This window comes from Callospermophilus lateralis, chromosome 14 (assembly GCF_048772815.1).
Source record: "Callospermophilus lateralis isolate mCalLat2 chromosome 14, mCalLat2.hap1, whole genome shotgun sequence".
Taxonomy (NCBI): domain Eukaryota; kingdom Metazoa; phylum Chordata; class Mammalia; order Rodentia; family Sciuridae; genus Callospermophilus; species Callospermophilus lateralis.
The window spans coordinates 18,140,630-18,163,397 of record NC_135318.1 but is presented as its reverse complement, the minus strand read 5'-3'; the positions used below and the strand labels follow the sequence as shown (position 1 = coordinate 18,163,397).

The following is a 22,768-nucleotide window of genomic DNA, read 5'->3' as shown; positions in this document are numbered from 1 at the left end:
CCCCAGTAGCCCCACACCAACAAATAAAAAGAATTTAAGTAACCTAATTTAGGATACATTACACTTTTATAAGTAAAACCACAAATGGTTAACAACCACAACCATTTATTCAGCAAATTCAATTGGTCAGAATCCCTATTTCCTAATCTTTACCTTTTTTTAAGGCTTGAATATAGTGTTTAACTACATTACTTAGAAAGAGAATCTAAATTATGATTTTATGTGCTCCTTTTATGACTGCACATAAGTGTTTTCAAATGGGTGTATTTAGTCTCTCTAGTTCCAGAGTAAACATTCTGAGTAAAAGAAGTCTTCAACTTCATTCATAATTAAGTTATAAAATAATTTATATCCTTCCACAAATCTAGAATCATTGTTTGCAAAGTTTAGGCATTCTATTTATGTTCTTAAATGAAAGAAAGAAGGAATGACATATCTTAAATAAATAAGTAAACTGGTTCTGGTAATAAGAAAAATTGTTTTTAATCATCATTACTACTTGATTCAAAATGACACCCCCCCCAAAAAAAAAAAACCTAGAAAAGTGTAATACATCTACTAGCTGCCAGAGAAAATTTCAAAACTTGTCATCAGAGCAACCTAGCTCTGTTCATTTGTTACCTGATACAAGATAACTTTCTTCTACACAAATCCTGGTGGCACATGCCAGTAATCCCAGCTCAGGAGGCTGAGGCAGGAGGATCGTGAATTCAAAGCCAGCCTCAGCAACATAGCAAGGCACCTAAGCAACTCAGTGAAAATCTGTCTCTAAATAAAGAAATATATAAAAAATTTAAAAAGCTGGGGGAGTGCCTCAATGGGTAAGTGCCCCTGACTTCAGTCATCAAAAAAAAAAAAAAAAGCACCATCACCTTCTATGAGGAGATCCATTTATTTTAACTAAGGCAGTCCTTAGGATTTACATTACATGAATTCTATTAATTTGGAATTTATTGCTTTAGATATTTTCCTCTCAAAACAGAACAAAATGTCTAATAAGATATGAACTTACAAAACTCTCTAAACATATACAGAGAAACCAACCAACTTTGACCTGCCTCCAATCTATTTTCCATCCGTTTTACCCATGTGGAAAAATACAGTGAAAACAAAAATGATTTTGCTTTTAAGTAAAATACCTCATTCTACCCTGTTTGGAATTTATGTGTCAGAAAAATAAGAGAATTATTTTATTTTATGTTGACACTATATTTTCTTTTTGTTTCCAGATGTTTTATGTAGTGTTTAAAGTAGAGATCCACCTCTTTTTGGAAAAGTCACTTAACTGTTTATGTATCTTGATTTTCTGGTCCAAGTGAAATTAATCCATCAGATCCCAAAGGTTCTATAGGGATAGTTTATGGGAATTAACAGGGACACTTCTTGGTGAATGGAAAACCCTAACAATGAATGTTTAGGGAAAAAAAGGGAGAAATGTTTCAAACAAAACTAAAAGACAGGACAGGTGTTGTGACTCTGTGTAGAGCACCTGCTAGCACATGTGAGTCACTGGGTTCAATCCTCAGCACCACATTAAAAAAAAAAAAAAAATGAATGAATGACACAAAAACTAAAGGTTAAACTAAGGTCCCTAATAACATGTAGGCAGAATGTCAAAATGCTGAATTCTGCTGCTTATCTCAGGGTCATAACATAAATAAAATAAGTATTAAATTGAGATTTGTTAATTACAATTTTTCCAGTGTAATTTACTGAGTCTTAATCTTTACTCAATACATTTCTTATAACTGACATACTTTCTAATAATAAGGAATTTTGCTCTTTAAAATCTGGATGTTTGGCCAGGTGCGGTGGTGCATGCCTATAATCCCAGTGGCTCAGGAGGCTGAGGCAGGAGGATTCCGAGTTCAAAGCCAGCCTCAGCAATGGAGAGGCACTAAGCAACTCAGTGAGACCCTGTCTCTAAATAAATCACAAAATAGGGCTAGGGATGTGGCTTGGTGGTTGAGTGTCCCCGAGTTCAATCCCTGGTACAAAAAATAAAAAATAAAAATAAATAAAATCTGGATGTTTTCTCTTTTGCAGGCAGGGCATGGGAAGAGATGAACTCTTCTCTAGTTAGCCACTCTAACATACAAGAACTTTTAAACTTGCAAAAACAATATACAGAAACCAAAATAATAAAATGACTGGCAAGGAGCCAAATAAAATTAAAATTGTACCTCAAATACCTTAGAATAAGCAGAAATTCTAAATGTTGGTGCCTTCATTTGGAAGCAAAGTTTCCTAGTGCATGATCTTGTCTGATGGTCCTTGATTTTATCATCAGTCAGTTCCAGTTACATTTCCATTAGCATGGATAGATCTACATTAAGAAAAAGAAGACACATTTAGGCCACTGAAATCATTACAGATTTTAGATACTGTGACACATCACTGTACCCTGCAAACATACAAAGAGTATCACATAGATACTTGAGTTAATTTAAGAAATGCCAATTTCTAGTCTTATCATTACTACAGGTGACAAAAATGCTAATTAAAAACTAAAAATATTAATAGACAAATAAAGTTGACAAGAGATAGAAACTGGCTTTTAAGGAAGGAAGGAAGGAAGGAAGGAAGGAAGGAAGAAAAAAATTTAGATCCCCAAAGAAGGTATGTAGCAAATAGGAGTATATCAAGGAGCTCGTAACTATGAATCTTACTCATCAGAGCTGCTGAAGTCACCCCAGAATAAGTGGCCTCAGTATCTATTCTAATTACGTTTAAAAGTTGCCCTTTTTATTTATTTCTTTATTTGAAGCCAGATTCATAAAAACCTTGTCTTTTGCAATTTTCTATGCATTCTTGTTAGCAAATTCTGGCTCATGTAAAATAAAGGAATCTCACACACACAGTTTTTATTTCAAAGGCCATCATTTTTTAATCAGTTCTGAAATATTATGCAAATTTTCCTGTTATCTTTCAGTGTTCATATAGTAATGTTTATTCTTTTTAATTTTTTTGAATACATAAATTCCTGATTCAAAAATCAGGAACATATATAAAAAGGAACATATATCTGAGAAGTCCCATTGCCTTCACAAGTAGCCCACTTTGCCCCTGCTTACTGTAGATTACCACTTTAGTTTCTTGTATGTATATCCTTCTAGCAATTTTTTATGCAAATATACTTAAGTGAAAACATAGTCTTATTCTTCCTGCCTTTTTAAACAGTTTTTCCACATTACATTTTTTTACCCAGTTATCCTAGATAATTTTCCATGTCAAGGTATGTTTCTTCATTGTTTTATAGTTCTATATTTCACTGTATAAATATATGCCAGTTTGTATAAATAATCTCATTTTCTAAATTATTAATAGATAAATGGGATTACATCAAACTTAAAAGCTTCTTCTCAGCAAAGGAAACAAAAAGAGTGAAGAGAAAACCCAAAAAATAGGAGAAAATATTTGCCACTCTAACACATAAAAGGTTAATATCCGACAAGAGGTTAATACCCAGAACTCAAAAAGCTCAATTACAAAGCAAAGCAAAACAACCTAATTTTTAAAAAAGGCAACAGACCTAAATAGAAATTCCTCAAAAGAAGAGATGCAAACACCCAACTATATGAGAAAATGTTCAACATATCTAATAAGAGGGAAATGCAAAACCATAATGTGCTATCATTTCACTTCAATAAAAATAGCTATTGGGGGGGGCCTGGGGTTGTGGCTCAGCAGAAGAGCCCTTGCCTAGCACGCATGAGGCCCTGGGTTCAATTCTCAGCACCACATAAAAATAAATAAATAAAATAAAAAGTATTGTGTCCAACTACAACTAAAAAATATGTATTAAAAAAAAAGAATAACTATTATCAAAAAGAGAAAAGATAAGTGCTGGCAATCATGCAGAGAAACCAGGAACATTTACACACTGTCAGGGGTCAGAGGGATGTAAATTAATATAACCACTATAGGAAACAGTATTCAGCTTCCTCAAAAACATTAAAAACAGAACTACCATGTGATTCAACAATCCTACTTCTGGGTATATATCCAAAGAAAATGCAATCAGTATATCAAAGAAATATCTGCACTCCCATGTTTACTGCAGCCCTGTTCACAATAGCCAATGGAAACAACTGAAGTACCCATCAACTGATGAATGAATAAAGATAGTGTGGTAGACATATGAACATCATTATATTAATTACAATAAGCATGATCTTATTTATATGTGGAATATAAAAAGGTTGATCTCATAGAAGTTAGGAGTAAAATTATGGTTTCCAGAAGCTGGGGAAAATAGAGGAGAGGGAGGGACATGAAGAGATTGATCAATGGGTGCTAAGTTATAGTTAGAAGAATGAAGTTCTAGTGTTCTACTGCACAGTAGGATGGCTATTGATAACGTTAATGTATTTTTTATTTCAAGCTTACTCTATGATTCTACTTAAAACCTATCAACTCTCCAGTTGTAAAATTCTAAAAATGGAAGGACAGTTCTCAGGGTGATGGGCCTCAAAATCTAAAAACTGCCCAGCTTCACTGAGTGTCAATTTCAAAAGGTCCCACAAAACATAACACATTGAACATGAGACACAAGTATAGAAATGTTCCATTCTACTTAGTAGAATCAAAAAAGGTTTCATGGGCTGGAGTTGTGGCTCAGTGGTAGAGCGCTTGCCTAGCTTGCTTGTGAGGCCCCGAGTTTAATCCTCAGCACCACATTAAAAAATAAATGAATAAAATAAAGCTATTAAAACAAAAGTTACCTCATTAAAAAAAAGTTTCATGTAGCCCCTTGGGTTCAATTTTAAATAAGAATATACTCAAGAGGCAGATGAAGGAGATGGAAAAACACAAACATAAGTTTGCAACAGCATAGCTTGTCAAGAACTCTAAGTAGTTCCACTTTTGCTTAGAATGCAAAAATTCACAAAGGAATGTTATTCCCACTCTAACAAGAAAAAAAAAAAAGGATGTGTGTGTGTGTGTGTGTGTGTGTGCACACACACACATATAAAAGTCAAAACTTCTTTTGGTCTAACAAAAAATTGAGGTTATAAGGTAACCAAGTAAAGTTAATTCTTACCAAAAAAATCTTATAAAATTCCAAGTAAATGTTATTCCTCTCCTTAGAAAGATAAGCTCCTCCAAGGAAAAGACAGTACACACAAACTTTCACTTTAGGCAAGACACAGAAAAAGTAGTGGCTGATATGTATAAGAAGAAATTGGTTACCAACTTCAACAAATTCTTAAAGATCAAGTGTAAACTAGTGTGTCCGTTTGGAATAGATAAGGACCCCAGGCACAAGGAAATTTCCACTCAATTGGAAGATCCTCCGCTTGCCTCAACTGAGTGCTCACACAAGAGATTAGAAATAGGACAGGAAGTGAGAGTCCTAGTCCTGCATCTTTAGGGCAATTGCACAGGCGGAACCTAGGTTAGGCAGAAATAAAAAGGCCCCTCAAGTAAGTAGGGAAAAATCAGAAAACTCTCACCTCAAGCTCCAGACAAAATCCACTGCTTCAGCAAATAATAGGAACAAAATGCCTCTGCTTCTGGGGAAGGGAGGAAAGGGAATATAGAAAAACACTCAGCAATGAGACATGGCAAAAGGTAGGGGAAGAGGAAAAGGAACTGGGTAAAGGATCCTGTACCAATCCCAAGGAAATACCTATCATGGATAGGAGAGGGGAAGGATATTTCTGTCCACAACCAACCCCAAGTACATAGCATAGACTGACTGCTACAAGGAAGAGAGGGCATGAATGCTGAAAAAGGCCAAACACCAATGCCCAGAACCAAAATGACTATCACCCTGTCCCCAAGCAACAGCGTATCACTGGGAGAACAATGACAGCACAAAGAAAAGTCCCTCTGTGGTACATAGAAAAATATCCTCTAGTACCACAAGGGAATGACAACCAACTGGAGAAATCTGAGTCCTATGGTCCTGTGTAATGATGATAAAACCCACAAACTCAGCTCAGCCCCTGATACACCTGACTCGACCTCCAACACACATAGCCTGACAGAAGCAGCAGAAGAGAGTCACCTTAGTCCTCTGCATAGGACCACAAGTAGTAAATCAAAAATTATGAGGCGTGCACAAAAGAATAAGAAAAAACAACCCTCTGCCAAAAGAAAAAGCAATCAATAGAATCAGAAATGATTCAGTTGTTGAAATGATCACAGATTTTAAAATAACTAATAATAATATGTTTAAAAATCTGTAGAAAAGGCAGACCTGAAGAAACTAGAAATTCTAAAGGAAGTTCCTCACGCAGGAACATAAAAGCCAAGTGAATATTTGCATCTGCAAAAAATAAATGAGGAGCACTGGAAAGAGAAGGTAAATATAAAGAATTATTTTTTTATTTTGTTCACTTTAGGTTATTTGTAAACTAAGCAAAATGGTAATGAACTATGGAGTTAAAAAGATACAGAGAAATAAAATGTGTGACACATCATTAAAATTGGGGATTTAAAATTGAATTACACTGTCATGCGGTTTGTTTTGTTTTATGGTACTGGGGATTGAACCCTTGTGCATCCAAGGCAAGCACCTACCAACTGAGCTATATCACCAGCTCTGTCATAAGGTTATTAGGTGATATATTAAGTGGCATAATATTATTAAAGAAAGAATGTGGATAATTTAAAGATGTATCTTTTAAACCCAGAATACTGGTTCTCAAGCAAGGAGAATACTCCTCCTCTTCCTCCTCCTCCTTCTCTACCACCACCACCACCACCACCACCACCACCACACACACACACACACACACACACACACACACACTCGAGAACTTTTAGCAAACTGTGGAGACATTTTTTGGTTGTCAGAACTGACAGTGAGATGTGGCTACTACTCTCATCCACCTGGTTGAAGCCAAGAATGAATCTTACGATGTATACAAGAGGCATCTTCCCAGCAACAAAGTGTTTTGCCCAAAATATCGAAAGTGCCCAGCTTGAAAAACCATGACCTAGATGGAGCAACCACTAAAAATACATGCATCTAATAAGCCAAGAGATAAAACAGAATCATGAAAAATGATTAATTCAACAGAAGTCAAGAAAAGAAAAAGATAAAGATTTGAAAGGTAGAAACACTACAGATGATAGACTTAAATCCAAACTTACCAATGATTACACAGAAACTATCTAAACACCTTAATTAAAAGGCTAGCTTAGGGCTGGGGCTGTTGCTTAGTAGTACAGTGCTTGCCTAGCACATGTGAGGCACTGGGTTCAATCCTCAGCACCACCCAAAAAGATAAATAAATAAAATAAAGGTATTGTGTCCACCTACAACTAAAAATTTAAAAAGCCTAGATTATCAGATCAAATTTAAAAAACAAGATACAGCTATACAGCTACATCCTGTTCACATAAAATCTACTTTAAATACAAAGGCCTAGAAAAGTTAAAATATGGGAAGAATTAATCAACAGAACAAAAAAAGAAAGAAAGAAAATCCCTATAAGATATAGAAGACTTGAAAACACCATCAATTGATTTGACCAAATTCCCCATTTGTAAAACAGTCTACACAACAAGGATAGAAAACACATTTTTTCAAAGGCACACAGAACATTTACCAAGTCAACTCATATTCTAGACCATAAAACAAACCTGAAGATTTTTTTAATTTTTTACCATTTTTTTATTTATACATGACAACGGAATGCATTACAATTCATATTACACATAGAGAGCACAATTTTTCATATCTCTGGTTGTATACAAAGTATATTCACACTAATCCATGCCTTCATACATGTACTTTGGACATTTAGTGATGTCCCTAATGTTCCACCATCATTTCTAACCCCACGCTCCCTCCCTTCCCCTCCCACCCTTCTGCCCTATCTAGAGTTCGTCTCTTCCTCCCATGCTCCCCCTACCTACCCCACTATGAATCAGCCTCCTTATACCAGAGAAAACATTCGGCATTTGGGTTTTTGGGGATTGGCTAACTTTACTTAGCATTATCTTCTCTAACTCCATCCATTTACCTGAAAATGCCATGATTTTATTCTCTTTTATTGCTGAGTAATATTCCATTGTGTATATATGTCACATTTTTTTTAAATCCATTCATCTGCTGAAGGGCATCTAAGTAGGTTCTATAGTTTAGCTATTGCGAATTGTGCTGCTATTAACATTGATGTGACTGTGTCCCTATAGTATGCTGTTTTTAAGTTCTTTAGGTATAGACTAAGGAGAGGGATACCCAGGTCAAATGGTGGTTCCATTCCCAATTTTCGAATGAATCTCCATACTGCTTTCCATATTGGCTGCACCAATTTGCAGTCTCACCAGCAGAGTATGAGTGTACCTTTTTCCCCACATCCTCACCAACACTTATTGTAGTTTGTATTCTTGATAGCTGCCATTCTGAATGGAGTGAGATGAAATCTTAGATTAGTTTTGATTTGCATTTCTCTAATTGCTAGCTAGCAATGATGACCATTTTTTAAAATATTTGATTGATTGATTGTATATCATCTTCTGAGAAGTGTCTATTCAGTTCCTCAGCCCATTATTGACTGGGTTATTTGGTTTTTTGTTGTTGTTATTGTTGTTTTTGGTGTTTGGCTTTTTGAGTTCTTTATATACCCTAGAGATTAATGCTCTGCCTGATGTATGAAGGGTAAAAATTTGCTCCCAAAGATATAGGTTCTCTATTTTCCTCACAGATTGTTTCTTTTGCTGAGAAGAAACTTTCTAGTTTGAATTCATCCACTTATTGATTCTTGATTTTAATTCTTGCGCTACAGGAGTGTTATTAAGGAAGTTGGGGCCTAATCCCACATGCTAAAGATATTCAAAACAATGTATTTTTAAATAATCAAGTAATGTGTTTTCTCTAACTGAAACAGAAGTAAATTAGAATCAATAACTACAAGGTAGATTAAGAATTACCAAACAGTTGGAAATGAAACACTATACTTCCAAATAACCCATGAGTCAAAAAGGTAAGAAAAATTAGAAAATATTTTTAAAAGAATGAAATTGAAACAGAACATATCAAAATCTGTGAAGTTAAATAGTTCTTATAAAGAAGCATAGCATTAAATTAGAAAACAAATAGAAGCTTAAATCAATAATCTAAGCTTCAATTTTAAGGACGTACAAAAAGAAGAGCAAAATGACCAAAAGCCATTAGAAGAAAGGATAAAACTGAATTTTTTCAAGCTAGAGAAAATCCATTGGACCAAAGTTGAATTCTTTAAAAAGTTCAATAAAGTTGAATAATAAACTTCTTTACAAAAAAAAAAAAAAGCCACCAATTACCTATACCAGAAATAAAAGGGAGATATTGATAGAAATCTTATAGACACTAGCCTCCTGTTATCTATTGGGAATATTTCAAGACTCCCCAGTGGACACCTGAAACTATAGATAGTACCAACCCGTGTATGTACTATTTTTTCAAATACATACATACACTAATTAAAGCCTTTTCCATCTTAACTAAGTACTTATCATACAAGGTGGCAATAAGTTTTGCAGTATGAGATGTGACAGCAAAACTGGCATAGATTTCTTTTCTTTCTTCAGAATTTTTCCAATAGAAGATTTATTCTTACCTAAAATCCTAACTTCAGCATATCTTTTTATTCCTTCCATATTGAGACCTTTCACCTTTTGGCTTAAAAAAACCATTTTATAGCTTCTCAGACATATCCAACTTGCCAGAATCACTATTCGTGTGTTTGGGGGCCATTATTGGTAAATAAGGATTACATGGACACAATCACTACAATACAGTGACAGATGATCTGATAACCAAGATAGTTACTTTGTAACTAACATGAGGGTAACATATACAGTACAGATAGGATGGACAACAGGATATTACACATCCTTAGGGGAATGAAGCAGGATGACACAAGATTTCATTGTGCTACTCAGAACAGTATACTGAAAACAGTAAATTTATGAAATTTATTTTCTGGAATCTTCCATGGAACATTTTCACACAGTGATTCACCATTTGTAACCTCTCAACCCTCAACTCTAGACCTAGATATAATAAATTCAAAAATATAAAACTTCTAGAGGAAAACATGGGGGAGAAAAACTTTGGAACACTTAGTCCAGGTGTTGGAAAACTTACCCTAAGAAGGGCCACAAAGTAAATATTTCTATGATCTCTGTGGCAAGTATTCAACTCTGCCATTGCAGCATAAGAGAAGACACAGACAATAAGTAAAGACTTCAGCTGTGTTCACGTAATGCTTTATTTACAAAAACAAGTAGTGGGCTGTATAAGGTCCTAGTTTGCCAACCTCTGGATTAAGCAAAGGGTTTTTCGATAAGGTACAAAAACCACAAACCATAAAAGAAATTATAACTAATACTTTATCAAAAACAAATATCTGATAAAGAATTATACAAAAAGACTTTCCTGAATATGAAGAATTATTCAATACAATAAGAAATCAAGCAATCCAATAAAAATAATGGGAAAAATATTTGGACCCTGCAAAAATGACAACCCTAATAAGCAGTTTATTCATACAGTACATATGTTTAATCTTTCCTACTGGTTTTTTGGCTCCTTGAAGCTGGCCCATTCCTGTGTGAATGGAGCATTTAATGTCTGCCTTATACAAAAAGACATCCAGAAAAAAAATACAGTAGTCCCCCATAGCTATAGTTTCACTTTAAATGGTCTTAGTTACCTGTAGTCAGCCACAGTCCAAAAATATCAAATGAAAAATTCCACAAATAAAAAATTCATACATTTTAAATTTCACACCATTCTGAATAGTGCAGTGAAATCTTGTGCCATCCCACTCCAAAATGAAGCAGATGATTTTCCTCAGGTACCTTCAGAAAGTCAACAGTGGCCTAACCCTACGTCATAATGCCTACGTAATTCACTCCACTTCATCTCATCACATAGGCAAATTGTATCACCTCATATCATCACAAGAATAGTGAGTACAGTATTTTGAGAGACCACAGAAACATTCACATAATTTTTACTACTCTATATTTTATAGTTGTTCTATTTTATTATTGTTGTTAATTTTTGGTGTATTAATCTATAAATTAAACTTTACCATAGTTGTGTAAATATAGGAAAAACATAGTAAATATAGGGTTTGGTACTATCTGCAGTTTCAGCCAGTTTCAGGTGGATGTTTGGGACATACTTCCTGTTGATAAGAGTGACTATTATAAAACTATAAGAGCATTTTTTAAAAGATAATTTTAAAAGTAGATAATATATGCACTTGATACAAAAAAAATAAACCTTATAATAAAAGAGTTACAAAAAGGGGGCTGGGGCTGGGGCTTAGTGGTAGAGCATTTGCCTAGCATGTGTGAGGTATCAGGTTCAAACACCTGGAACCATATAAAAATAAACAAATAAAATAAAGGTACTATGTCCATCTACAACTAAAAAAAATTAAAAAAAAAAAAAAAGAGTTACAATAAATAGACATTTTCCCCAATAATCCAGCTCCTTTTCCTCATTTACTTCATATTTCTAGGTATTTTATGCATATAAATGTAACTGTAGAATAAGCAACTTTACTAATACTCTAAATAATAATGTGGTTATGGTACTAATGACCTAATATAACCTACTGTTATAAATAAACACAGCCGCTTGGACAAAGAGCCACTCTGCCACCTTCCCTGCTTCTGCACTTTGTCTGTGTCTCTCTTTATTATTATTCTTCACATATAAAAGCAAACAGGTTTATTTTCCAATAAAATGGCATACTATAGACAGTTTTGCATTATATTTTAATGTATCTTAGAGTTCATTTTATATTATTTCTTATAGAATTCTCTCATCTTTAAAACAATTTCATGATATTATATGAATACACTGTAATGTTTCAGTCTTTCACTGATAATGTGGTTTCCAATATTTTGACATTTGTCAATGCTGCACCTGTGCACTCCTAGAATAGAATTAGTAGATCAAAGAATATCTGAGTTTTAAGTTGTAATAGTCTTTGCTAGGCTGTGTTCCACAGAGAGAGAGAGAGAGAGAGAGAGAGAGAGAGAGAGAGAGAGAGAGAGAGTGTTGTGTGTGTGTGTGTGTGTGTGTGTGTGTGTATGTGTGTGTGTGTGATATGAATCAGTAAACATTCCAGATCAGGAAAACTAAGATGAAACAGAAAAGTCTCACAATATAGCCCCATTTACTAGTAAAGATGTTTTGGAAGACTTTCAACTAAGCAATCCAATGGACTTATTAATCCATGATAAATGTATAGTGAGTAAGTGACAACAAAAAGTTTTTGTAGGTTCTCCCATTATCCTAAAATCTTTTCTTATAAATTAAAGTAATATTTTTTATCTAACAATTATACTGTCTAATTTCTGAGAGGACTTTATCTGGTTACAAGTAAAAATACAAGGCAAAGAGGATTAAACAAAACCCTGGAAGTAAAATGAAAAGATCAGATACTGTGGTCAATGGTATGGCCATACACTGTCCTCCAAAGATGGCTTCCATTGATTCCTTCCTTCTCTGTGTGTACATACCAGGCCACCTACCAAGAGATAGGACATTATTTCTCAGCCCGTTGAATCTTGCCTGGCCTTGTGACTTGCTCTGACCAGCAGGATGTGTGGAAGTGATGTTCTTTAACTGCTGAGACTAACAAAACTGGCAGTTCCCCCTTCTCTCTCTTGGAGACCAGAAACCATGAAGAAATCCAAATATCCTGGTACCACATGTTGTGGATAGGCCATGCATGCATAGGCACACAGAAGTATGGCACAGTTCAGACCAGCTACCTACTGATGCCACAGAGGGCAGGAGAATCCCCTAACCAAACCCTGTCCAACCACCTGATTCACAGAATTGTAAAAATAAATCACTGTTTTAAGTCACTAAGTTTTAGGTGACAATAGGTAACTGAAATAGATACTATCAAGCTCATGATACCAGCAAACTACAAACATTGAGTCAAATTAGGATCTGTTTTTCAGGTTTTAAGTTTTCATTTCTTGATTTTAAAAAATGTAAATTTTTTATCTGAACTGCATGAACTTACACAAAGAACAATGAACTTAGTGAAACAGTTTCAAATATAATTTTAGAAAAAGTACATCATTCAAATGATACTTCTTACAGACTGATTCTATACAGACAGATGACATATCATTAAATCAGAACCAAGCTCAGGCATTTTCATGTCGGGGGAGACTAAAATGACATGATCTTGATATTTTTGTTCTCTAAATACTTAGGATAAAAAACTAGATGAATGTATAATTAATATTCATTAGACTGTCTTCCTCATATCTGATGTTTTAAGTGAGCTTTTGATAGACACTAAGTAGCTATCAGTTTTTGATTAAATTTAACAAGAGCACATAGAATAAATATTCTATAAAGTAGGTTAAAATTAAAGCCATATGTATTAGGCGCTTAAAATTCTACCTATCCCCTAAAGTTGCTCCCACTAAGACCACCAATATTCTTTAGTGCTATTTCCCATGAAAATATTGTGGTCATTTGACTTATTTCATCTTAAACAGCATCTATTCTAATAGCCATTCCCTTTTAGTCCATGAATATAGCACACAAGTGATGGGACTTATATTCTACCTCCTTGGGGAGAAAAGTATCTGTATAAATTATTTGGGATTCTTCTACACAAGATAAAAAGTGACATCATCTATTTATAAAATAATTTGTTTTAATCCACAGATTCAAAAATACTTAATTTTTGCTTGGGTTCCAATCTAATACTATGTCATTTGTTTTGTTGCTCAAACTGTTCCAGGTTTGGTTATTGGGTACTTTTTTGGATTGGCTCCTGTATCCTTTTATCAAGCCCTTATCCCCTTGGATTTTGATCATTTTCTTACTATCTCACAGTATTATAGATTCCAGGCTCATCTTGGATATTCCCTGTCCTACAATCAGCCATTTTCCAAAGAGCTTTAGTTCTTTTTACTGGAGAACAGTATTAGCAATCAAAATATGAGTGCCTGATGTACTTACACTCCTGAGTTCCACTGCTTCTATACCCTCTAACCACAGATTTGGGAAATAAATGTATGTATGCATACAGATATATCTATATTTATTTCTGTATATGTAACTACATTAAACTAAACATGAGTTCAAACTGATGTCTCTAATTCTAATCCAATACCCACATAGTTTATTTTACCCTTCCCCTAGCTCAGCCATCACACTTTTCTGTTTCAAGAATTATTCTATGGGCTGGGGTTATGGGTTGGTAGTAGAGCACTTGCCTAGCACATGTGAGGCACTGGGTTGGATCCTCAGCACCACAAAAATAAATAAATAAACAAACAAACAAACAAATAAATAAGGTTAAAAAGAAAAGGTTCTACTTTAAAAAGAAGAAGAAGAAGAATTCCAAAAGAGGATTTATTCATACTGTATTTGTGTAACTGATTTTCAGGGACTCTTAACCAAGCATTTTTAGTATGACATTGTTGTCAAGTCAGAGATACAAAAAGACACATTCTGGACTTTGAAAGACTTGCGGTATCAAGTAGCTAAAGAGATAGAGCATTTATAAATAGATGGAGGAGCATTTATAAATGTATTACATGAAACTTTCCAGATAAAGAAAATAGGTACTGAAAGAATGTAGCATTCGTTCAAGCCATATATTTGATTAAGTGTAAAGCAGAAGGAGGTAAAAAGTTAAGGGAAAACACCGGACAATGTTTGTGTGAAAAGTATAAGAAACTATTAGAGAAGGACAGAGGCTAGAGAAAATAGTACTAACAGACACTAGTGCATTCTTTCCTCCAACCATGCTCCATGCTTATATCCCAACTACCACAGTTCTCACCCCTATGCAAACTAACGGGCCTACAGAATATGCTCTCAGTCTCCACCACCTTACCTTCCATTTATCCCTCAATGTTGTGCCATTTGGTGTTATCCCCACACTCCATTGAAGCTATTCCTCTTTTAATCACCTCTTAATTGCTACATCACTTATTTACTCTTTAGTAATCTGGCGTTGGTGACCACTTCCCTATTTCTACGGTTTCCATGACATTACTTTTGGTTAACCTCCCAGTCTTCCAAACACTCTTCCCTCTCTTGCCTATGCAGGCTCCTCTTCTTCCACATACCTCTCCAATGGTAACAGTCATTTTGTTTCAGTCTATCATATTTCCTATACTACCTCACCTATAAACATAAGATCAACTTCCATTATCACTCATATGATCTTCAAATCTTGCTCAAGCTCAAACATTTGCATTCCAAATCTATACATCCACAAGTCTAACAGATAATACTTTTCTGTGTGATTGACTCATAGGCACCTAAATCTCAACATGCCCAATCAGTTAACAATACCCTTTCTTCCTGTAGACTGCTTTTGCTCCTGAATTTGCTACTATGGTCTTAGGCAATATTATCTCTCCAATCAATCAAGAAATCTAGGAATATTTTAGGATCCTTCTTCTCTATTCTCTTTCTCACACCAAATCTGTCTTCTTAATTGCACATTTTTAACATTCCTAGTATTTGGTTCCTCAGCTCTATACTGCTACTATCTTAGTTCAGGAACTCACTATATCATTGGGTCACCCAAAAGAGCCAGTCCTTCCTGACACCAGTAATGCAGTTAAAATCCAAGCACCTTGGCACCAAAAAGATTGTTCCATTTCATCAACCAGATCTTATTCTTGTTTTAAAACTACTTATCTATTAAGAATATAATAAATTCCCTGTTTAAAATTATTAGTTACACTTATTTCAGAATAAAAGTTCTAATAACTTTTTACTAAAACCTGAATTCTTCTGTTTGTTGGTTTTCTTTTACGGTATTGGCTTTCCTAAAACATTTGGAGAGTCTTATCTTTGCACTTGGGATTCTGTTACACTCTTCTGGCTTTTGATACAACGCTCTCAGAAAGTAATAGTCAACTCACATTGCTTTCAGTAGGAGTGGAAAAGGAACAGAACACACCATCAGACAGGGTTTTCACTGCCTGATTTTCTGGGCTTAAGTACAGCCAGTTACCCTGGGTGCTTTCCAGGACAGTAGACCTAGGCTCCTACATTCATTTCTCACATGGAAACAGACCTTCTGCTTGTACCTAATTGGTGTTAGAACATATCAAGGTCAAAGCTGCCTGGTTGCTAATGAAGCAGCTATGTTAAAAAAAAATCACCCTTTTCAATACTCTGGCATGTTTCTGCTTCCACTTATATCCCACCTCTGGATATATTATCCACAGAAGTGCCTGTCTGTTTTCAGAAGTTCTTCAGTTTCTTATTTACCAAGAGTTCCCCTTCTTGTATTTACACACAGCTACATTTTCCCCCTATTATATCTGTAAGTTTGGTGAACAAAAGCAAAACAGGTAGTGAATATTCATTCAGTAGGCTTTCTTGATATTGTCCAGAATTACTTTTCTAAATTGCAAATCATATCATGAATCTGTCCCTTTACCAGAGGCTCCTGATTTCTACAGACCCTAAATGCCTTCCTTAGTAGCACATTCAAAGTCTTCCATACTCTGATTGATGATTTCCCACACCTGCCCATCATCCACACACTGCTCTTCATGGTCTAACCAGAACTATGATGGCCATATACAACATGTTTTTTCAGATCTCTGTACCTCTGCATTCATCATTCTGTTTGTCTCTAAAGCTTCCTCCCCGGCCCTACTCTTTCTAGCCTCTAGGCATCCTTTAAAACTCAGTTTGAAGAGGGTGAGAAAGGATGCAAAGCAAAGTTGAAACAATGGTTGATTTTTGCTTACCTGCACCTACTAATTTTTATAAATTAATAACACTTATTAAGGAGAAAAAAATTTAATTTTAAAACTCTACTTAGCATCACTTCCTTTGCAAACTTACTTGACTACTCAAAAAAGATCTGCTTACTCTTTGTACCACCATGTTGCCATGTGATACTCCTTTTTTATTAAACTATTTTGAATTTCTTTTCTTCTACTACTAGACCATAATCTCCTTGAGGACAGTCTATGTCATCTCCATCTTTCTCTTCCTAGGACCTAAAAAAAATCTGAAATCTTATACCTGTCAAATGAATGCTAGATAAATGGAGGGAAAAATAACTGTAGGAATTATGAAGAGACCGTACTCAAGTTTATATGAATTGGTCCTAGAAAGTCATTTAATTTTTCTTTGAAGGAAGTAACTGTACACAGATATTTAGAGAAGTGAAAAAAGATACATTAAGTATGCAGTTGTAGATGTTTAAGCTGGAAAACAATTTAAGAGAACATCACATTCAAGCCCTTGTGATACAGATTAAAGAACTGTATACCAAGGAGAGAATCTGACCTGCTCAATATCAGAATATCCAAGAGCATATGGATTACAACCCAGGTCTTCTGATTCCCATTACAAAGCTCATTAAACTTAATTAACTCTCACTTCTGCTACTGTTTACATCTTTTGAAATTCTGTTTCCTGAAAACAAAAAAGTTCTCCCAACATGCACTATCATCTAGTTTTTAATCTATGAGCATTCTGCCACAGCTTGCCTTAGAATATGATGTCTCTTGAAGACAGATATTAGTTCTCAAACTTGTGATTTCATTAAATGACCAAATAAAATACACAGATATAAGACCTGTTCATTTTATGAATATATGCTGTACTTTCATCAGATGTCAAAAAAAAAAAAACATTTAAAAAGTATCTCTTGGGGCTGGGGTTGTGGCTTAAGGATAGAGCACTCACCTAGCATGTGCAAGGCCCTGGGTTCGATCCTCAGCACCACATAAAAATAAGTAAATAAAGGTATTGTGTCCGACTACAACTAAAAAATAATATATATATATTATATATATATATATAATATATATATATATTTTAAAGGTATCTCTTAACAAGAAAGTAATGTAAAATTTCCCAAACATGAATATTTGTGGTCTTGTGAAGAAATGAATTTTTGTCAGTCTGTTTTTGGTAATGTATTATCCCCTTGTCTCTATATTGAAAATAAAAAGCAAAGGTATAGAATTGTAATCAAAACAGGATTGGCACTATGGTAATTCTCAATTGAGAAGTCCAGCCCAACCACTCAAAGTAGTCTTATACTATAACAGGGTGCTTTATTATTATAAGAGGCTATAACAATGCTGAATAAGATCATTTTTTATGATGAGGTTATAACACTGCTGATGAGTCTATAAAGAAATCTGACTCCTGAAATCCAACAAAGCAGCCAAGTAGTCCCACCCACCCACTCACAGCACAGAAAAGTAGCCAAATGGCCCACTTGGAATAACTCGACTAGCTGCCCTACAAAGGCACCCAAGCAGCCCTGGAACACTAACAGGCACCCATCCAAGGCCACTGATGCAACACGGCCCAACTGCAGCCTTCAGACATTAACAATCACCCATCCCCACTCTAAGGAGAGCCACAACACACCCATTCAGGCCTACCAGAGTGGTCCAACTCCAATGAACTACTCAGACACAGTCAAGGTGACCCACCAACACCACAGGTCACATCATGCAAGAATCTGATGAACTCTTCCTATCTAAAAGAGCTGCACCACAACTGACAGAGCAATCCCACAAATCCCTGCAGCCTAGGCCACTGACACACCCACAGGAATCATCAATGTTGTAAACAGCTGAAAAACCTACATAGCGATTACACCACTGCATTCATCTGGAACAAAAACCAACATAGCCTACTAAACCAACACCCTAGAACTCAATCAGGAGAAAGTCTTTTACAACAAAAGCCACCCTATAAAATTCAGAGAGTCAACTGATCCACCTGATGTGCAAATATCAATGGTAGGACCCAAGAAGTATGAAAAGGCCACAAAAGAATGCCTCCAAAGGAAAGTAGTAAGTGAAAGACCCAAAAGAAGAGGTAATAGATGAAATTTCTGAAAAACAATTCAAAATAATGATTTTAATAAAACTCAACAAAATATAAGAGAATACGGAAAGATAATTCAACTAAATTTGAAAAACTACTGATGATCTTAATGAAAAATTAGGTAGAAATAGAGATCATAAAAAAAATCTTGGAGCTTGAGGCTGGGGGGTAGAGCTCAGTGGTAGTAGAGCACATGCTTAGCATGCATAAGGTCCTAGGTTCAATCTCCACCACCCCAGAAAAAATTATACACACTCACACACACACATATACCTTGCCTCAATAACAGACCAAATTAAGCAGAAGGAAGAATTTTTGAGCTTAAATTCAGGTCTTTTTAAATAACTCAGTCAGACTTTTTTTAAAAAGTGAAAAAAAAAAAATATGAAGAAAGTCTATGAAACTTAAGAGATCATTAACCAACCAACTATTCGTATTATCAATGTTCCAGAAGGAGAAAAAGAAAAAGTCATTTTCAAAATCTATTCAATGAAACAATGCTGTCTGCATTCTAAATCTTAAGATACAGGCATCTGGGACTAGGAAGCTCAAAGAACTCCAATTAGATTTGACCAAGAAAGCGTCTCTCTAAGGCATACTGTAGGCGAATTGTTATGAGTCTAATACAAAGAGAATTTTCACTAAGAAATCAAGAAAACAATACCACTCGACAATAGCCTCAAAAAAATAAAATAAAATACCTACTAATAAGGCTAACTAAGGAGGTGAAAAACCTCTGCAATGAAAATTATAGAATGTGGAAAGAAACTATAGAAGATATAAAGACCTCTCATGTCATGGATGAGCAGAATTAATATTGTTTAAGAGGCCCTATTCCCAAAAGTGATTCACAGATTCAATGCAATCCCCATGAAAATACCAGTGACATTCTTCACAGAACTAGGGTAGAAAAGAAAAAAAAAAAACAGTCCTAAAACTCATTTGGAATAATAAGATCCAGATTAGCCAAAGCAATTCTGAGGATTAAAAAAAAAAAAAAAAAAAAAAAAAAAAAAAAAAAAATCAATGCTGAAGGCATCATAATACCTGACTTTAAATTATACCATAGATCCATAGTAACAAAAACTGCATGGTACTGGCATAAAACCAGACCCACAGACCAATGGAACAGAACAGAAGACAGACAAAACCACACAGGAACATCATCTGATCCTTGACAAAGGTGCCAAAAACACACATTGAAGAAAAGACAGCCTTTTAAACAAATAGTGCTGGGGAAACTGATTGTACATGGGGAGTTGGAGGGAACTAGATCCCTATTGGTTACCCTCCACATAGGTCAACTCAAAATGAATCAAACACTAGGGAACTGGATGAGAATCCTTGCAACAGCTAGAAGAAAGTGTTGAGTCAACACTCCAGCTACAGGTGCAGGAAACAACTTCCTCAGTAGGATAACTAAAGCTCAGGAAATAATACCAAGAATGAATAAGTGGTATGACATCAAATTAAAAAGTTCTGCATAGCAAAGAAAAAGAGTGTGAAGAGAAAATCTACAGAATTGGAGAAAACCTTGGCTAGATACTCTCCTGACAGAAGAATAATATTCAAAATACATAAGAACTCAAATAACATTAAAAAATCAATAAATGGGCAAATGAACTAAACAGACTCTTCTCAAAAGAAGAACTATGAGCCAGATGTGGTGGCACACACCTGTAATCCCAGCAGCTTGTGAGGCTGAGGCAGGAGAATCACAAGTTCAAATTCAGACTCAGCAACTTAGAGAGGGCGTAAGCAACTTAGCAAGACCCTGTCTAAAAAGAATAAATAAAAGGAACTGGAGATGTGGCTCAGTGGTTAAGTGCCCCTTGGTTCACTCCCTGGTATGAAAAAAAAAAAGAAAGAGAAAGAGAGAAGAGAGGGAGGAGTGGACAGGAGCTGGGGGCGGGTGGGAGTGTCAACAAATACATGGAAAAATGTAAAACATCTTTATCAATTAGGGAAATGCATATCTAAACTACATTAAGATTCCATCTCACTCATCTCAACAGTTAGAATGACAGCCATCCATAATACAAACAATAATAAATACTGAAGAGAATGTGGAGGAAACACTTTTACACTGCTGGTAGGATTGTAAATTAGTACAACTGCTATGGAAATCAGCATGGAGGTTCATCAAAAGACTAGAAATAAAACCATAAAATCACCCAGCTATAGTACGCCTCAGTATTTAACCTAAAGAAATAAAGTCAACATACTACAGAGCGATACATGGATACCTATGTTTATAACACCACAATTCACAAAAGCCAAATTATGGAACAACCTCAGTATCTCTCAAGAGCTGAATGGATAAAGAGAATGTGGTATATATACACAATGGAGCTTTATTTAGCCATAAAGAAAAATGAAATCCTGTCATTTTCGGGAAAATGGATGGAACTTGACAGCATTATGTTAAACAAACTAAATCAAACTCAGAGGAAGTCAAAGATCCTGTGTTTTCTCTCATATGTAGAAACTAGAAAGGACAGAAGACAAAAAATATGGGAGGAGGATCTTATGAAAATGGAAGGTCAGCAAAGGGAGGAGGAGGAAGAAAGAGGGATGGGAAAGGGGAGATCCTTGGGGAATGATACAAACCAAATTATATTGTTACGCTATGTGCATGTATGAATATGCAACAATAAACCCCAGTATTCTGTATAATTATAAAGCCCTAATAAAAAGTGGGAAAAAAAGAACTCTAAAAACAAGAGAAAATTATCAAGCTAAACACAAGGGAATCCCCATTAGACTAACAACAGATTTCTCAACAGAAACCTTACATGCCAGGAGAGATTGGTATAAAGTTTTAAAGGGAAAAAATCTGCCAACTAAGAATACTATACCCAAGAATGCTATCCTTCAGAAATGAAGTAGAAAACAAAGATTTTACAATACAAATAAAAATAGAGGGAATTCATCACAACCACAGTGGCTTTAAAGATATGACTGAGAGTCCTATATTTAGAAGCAAAAGGATGATAACTACCATCATGAAAATAAAGTACACAATTTACCAATACAGCAAAGAAAGGAAAAATAATCAAACTATCTCAATACAGAAAACCACCAAATCACAAAGACGAACAGAGAGAGATCAAAAGGTATACAAAAACAAGCAAAAATAATAACAAAATGATAAGAGAAAATCAATTTACTATCAATAATAACCTTTAGCATAAACAGATTAAACTCTCCAACCAAAATAATTAGACAGACAGACCAAATGCATAAAAATACCAAGACCTAATAATATGCTACTTACAAGAAACTCACTTTACCAGTCAAGCACACACAGACTGAAAGCGAAGGGTTAGAAGAAATATTCTATACAAACACAAAGTAAGCAGTAGAAGCTATATTTATATTAGATAAAATAGACATTAAGTCTTATATAAAATAGACATTAAGACTTATATAAAGAACAAAGAATTCCTTATAGGATGACATAGAGATGACTTCAACAAGAGGAAATAACAATTGTAAGTACTTATGCAACCAGTGCCAGAACCAATTGTATAACACAAACATTTTTAGATCTATAGAAGAGAGAGACTATGACACAATATCAGTTGAGGACTTTAACCAATGGACAGATCATCCAAACCAAAAAAAAGAAAAAGAAAAAAATCAACCAAGAAACACTGAAGTTAAACCACACTACAGACCAAATGGATATGACAGGCATTTACAAAATATTTCATCCAACAGCTACAAAATACACATTTTTCTCATGGGCATGGGAAGCATTTTCCAGGACAAACCATATGCTAAGCCATAAAACAAGACTCAAAAATTTCAAAAATATTGAAATCATACCATGTATCTTCTCAGACCACCACACTGGAATAAAACTAGAAATCTACCAGAAGAACTTTAGAAATTATACAAATACATTGAAATTAAACAACATGTTCTTGAACAACC

General features: G+C 34.9%; 1 protein-coding gene across 4 annotated transcripts in view; it reads right to left on the bottom strand.

Moving 5' to 3' along the window:
- Nucleotides 1–22,768, bottom strand: part of Ncoa1 (nuclear receptor coactivator 1) — a 232,400-nt gene that overhangs the window by 175,077 nt on the left and 34,555 nt on the right. For all 4 annotated transcript variants that reach the window (XM_076834033.2, XM_076834034.2, XM_076834035.1 and 1 more), the window contains exon 2: nt 2,193–2,326. The gene's annotated coding sequence lies outside the window, so the exon portion shown is untranslated. The remainder of the gene's footprint in view (nt 1–2,192; nt 2,327–22,768) is intronic.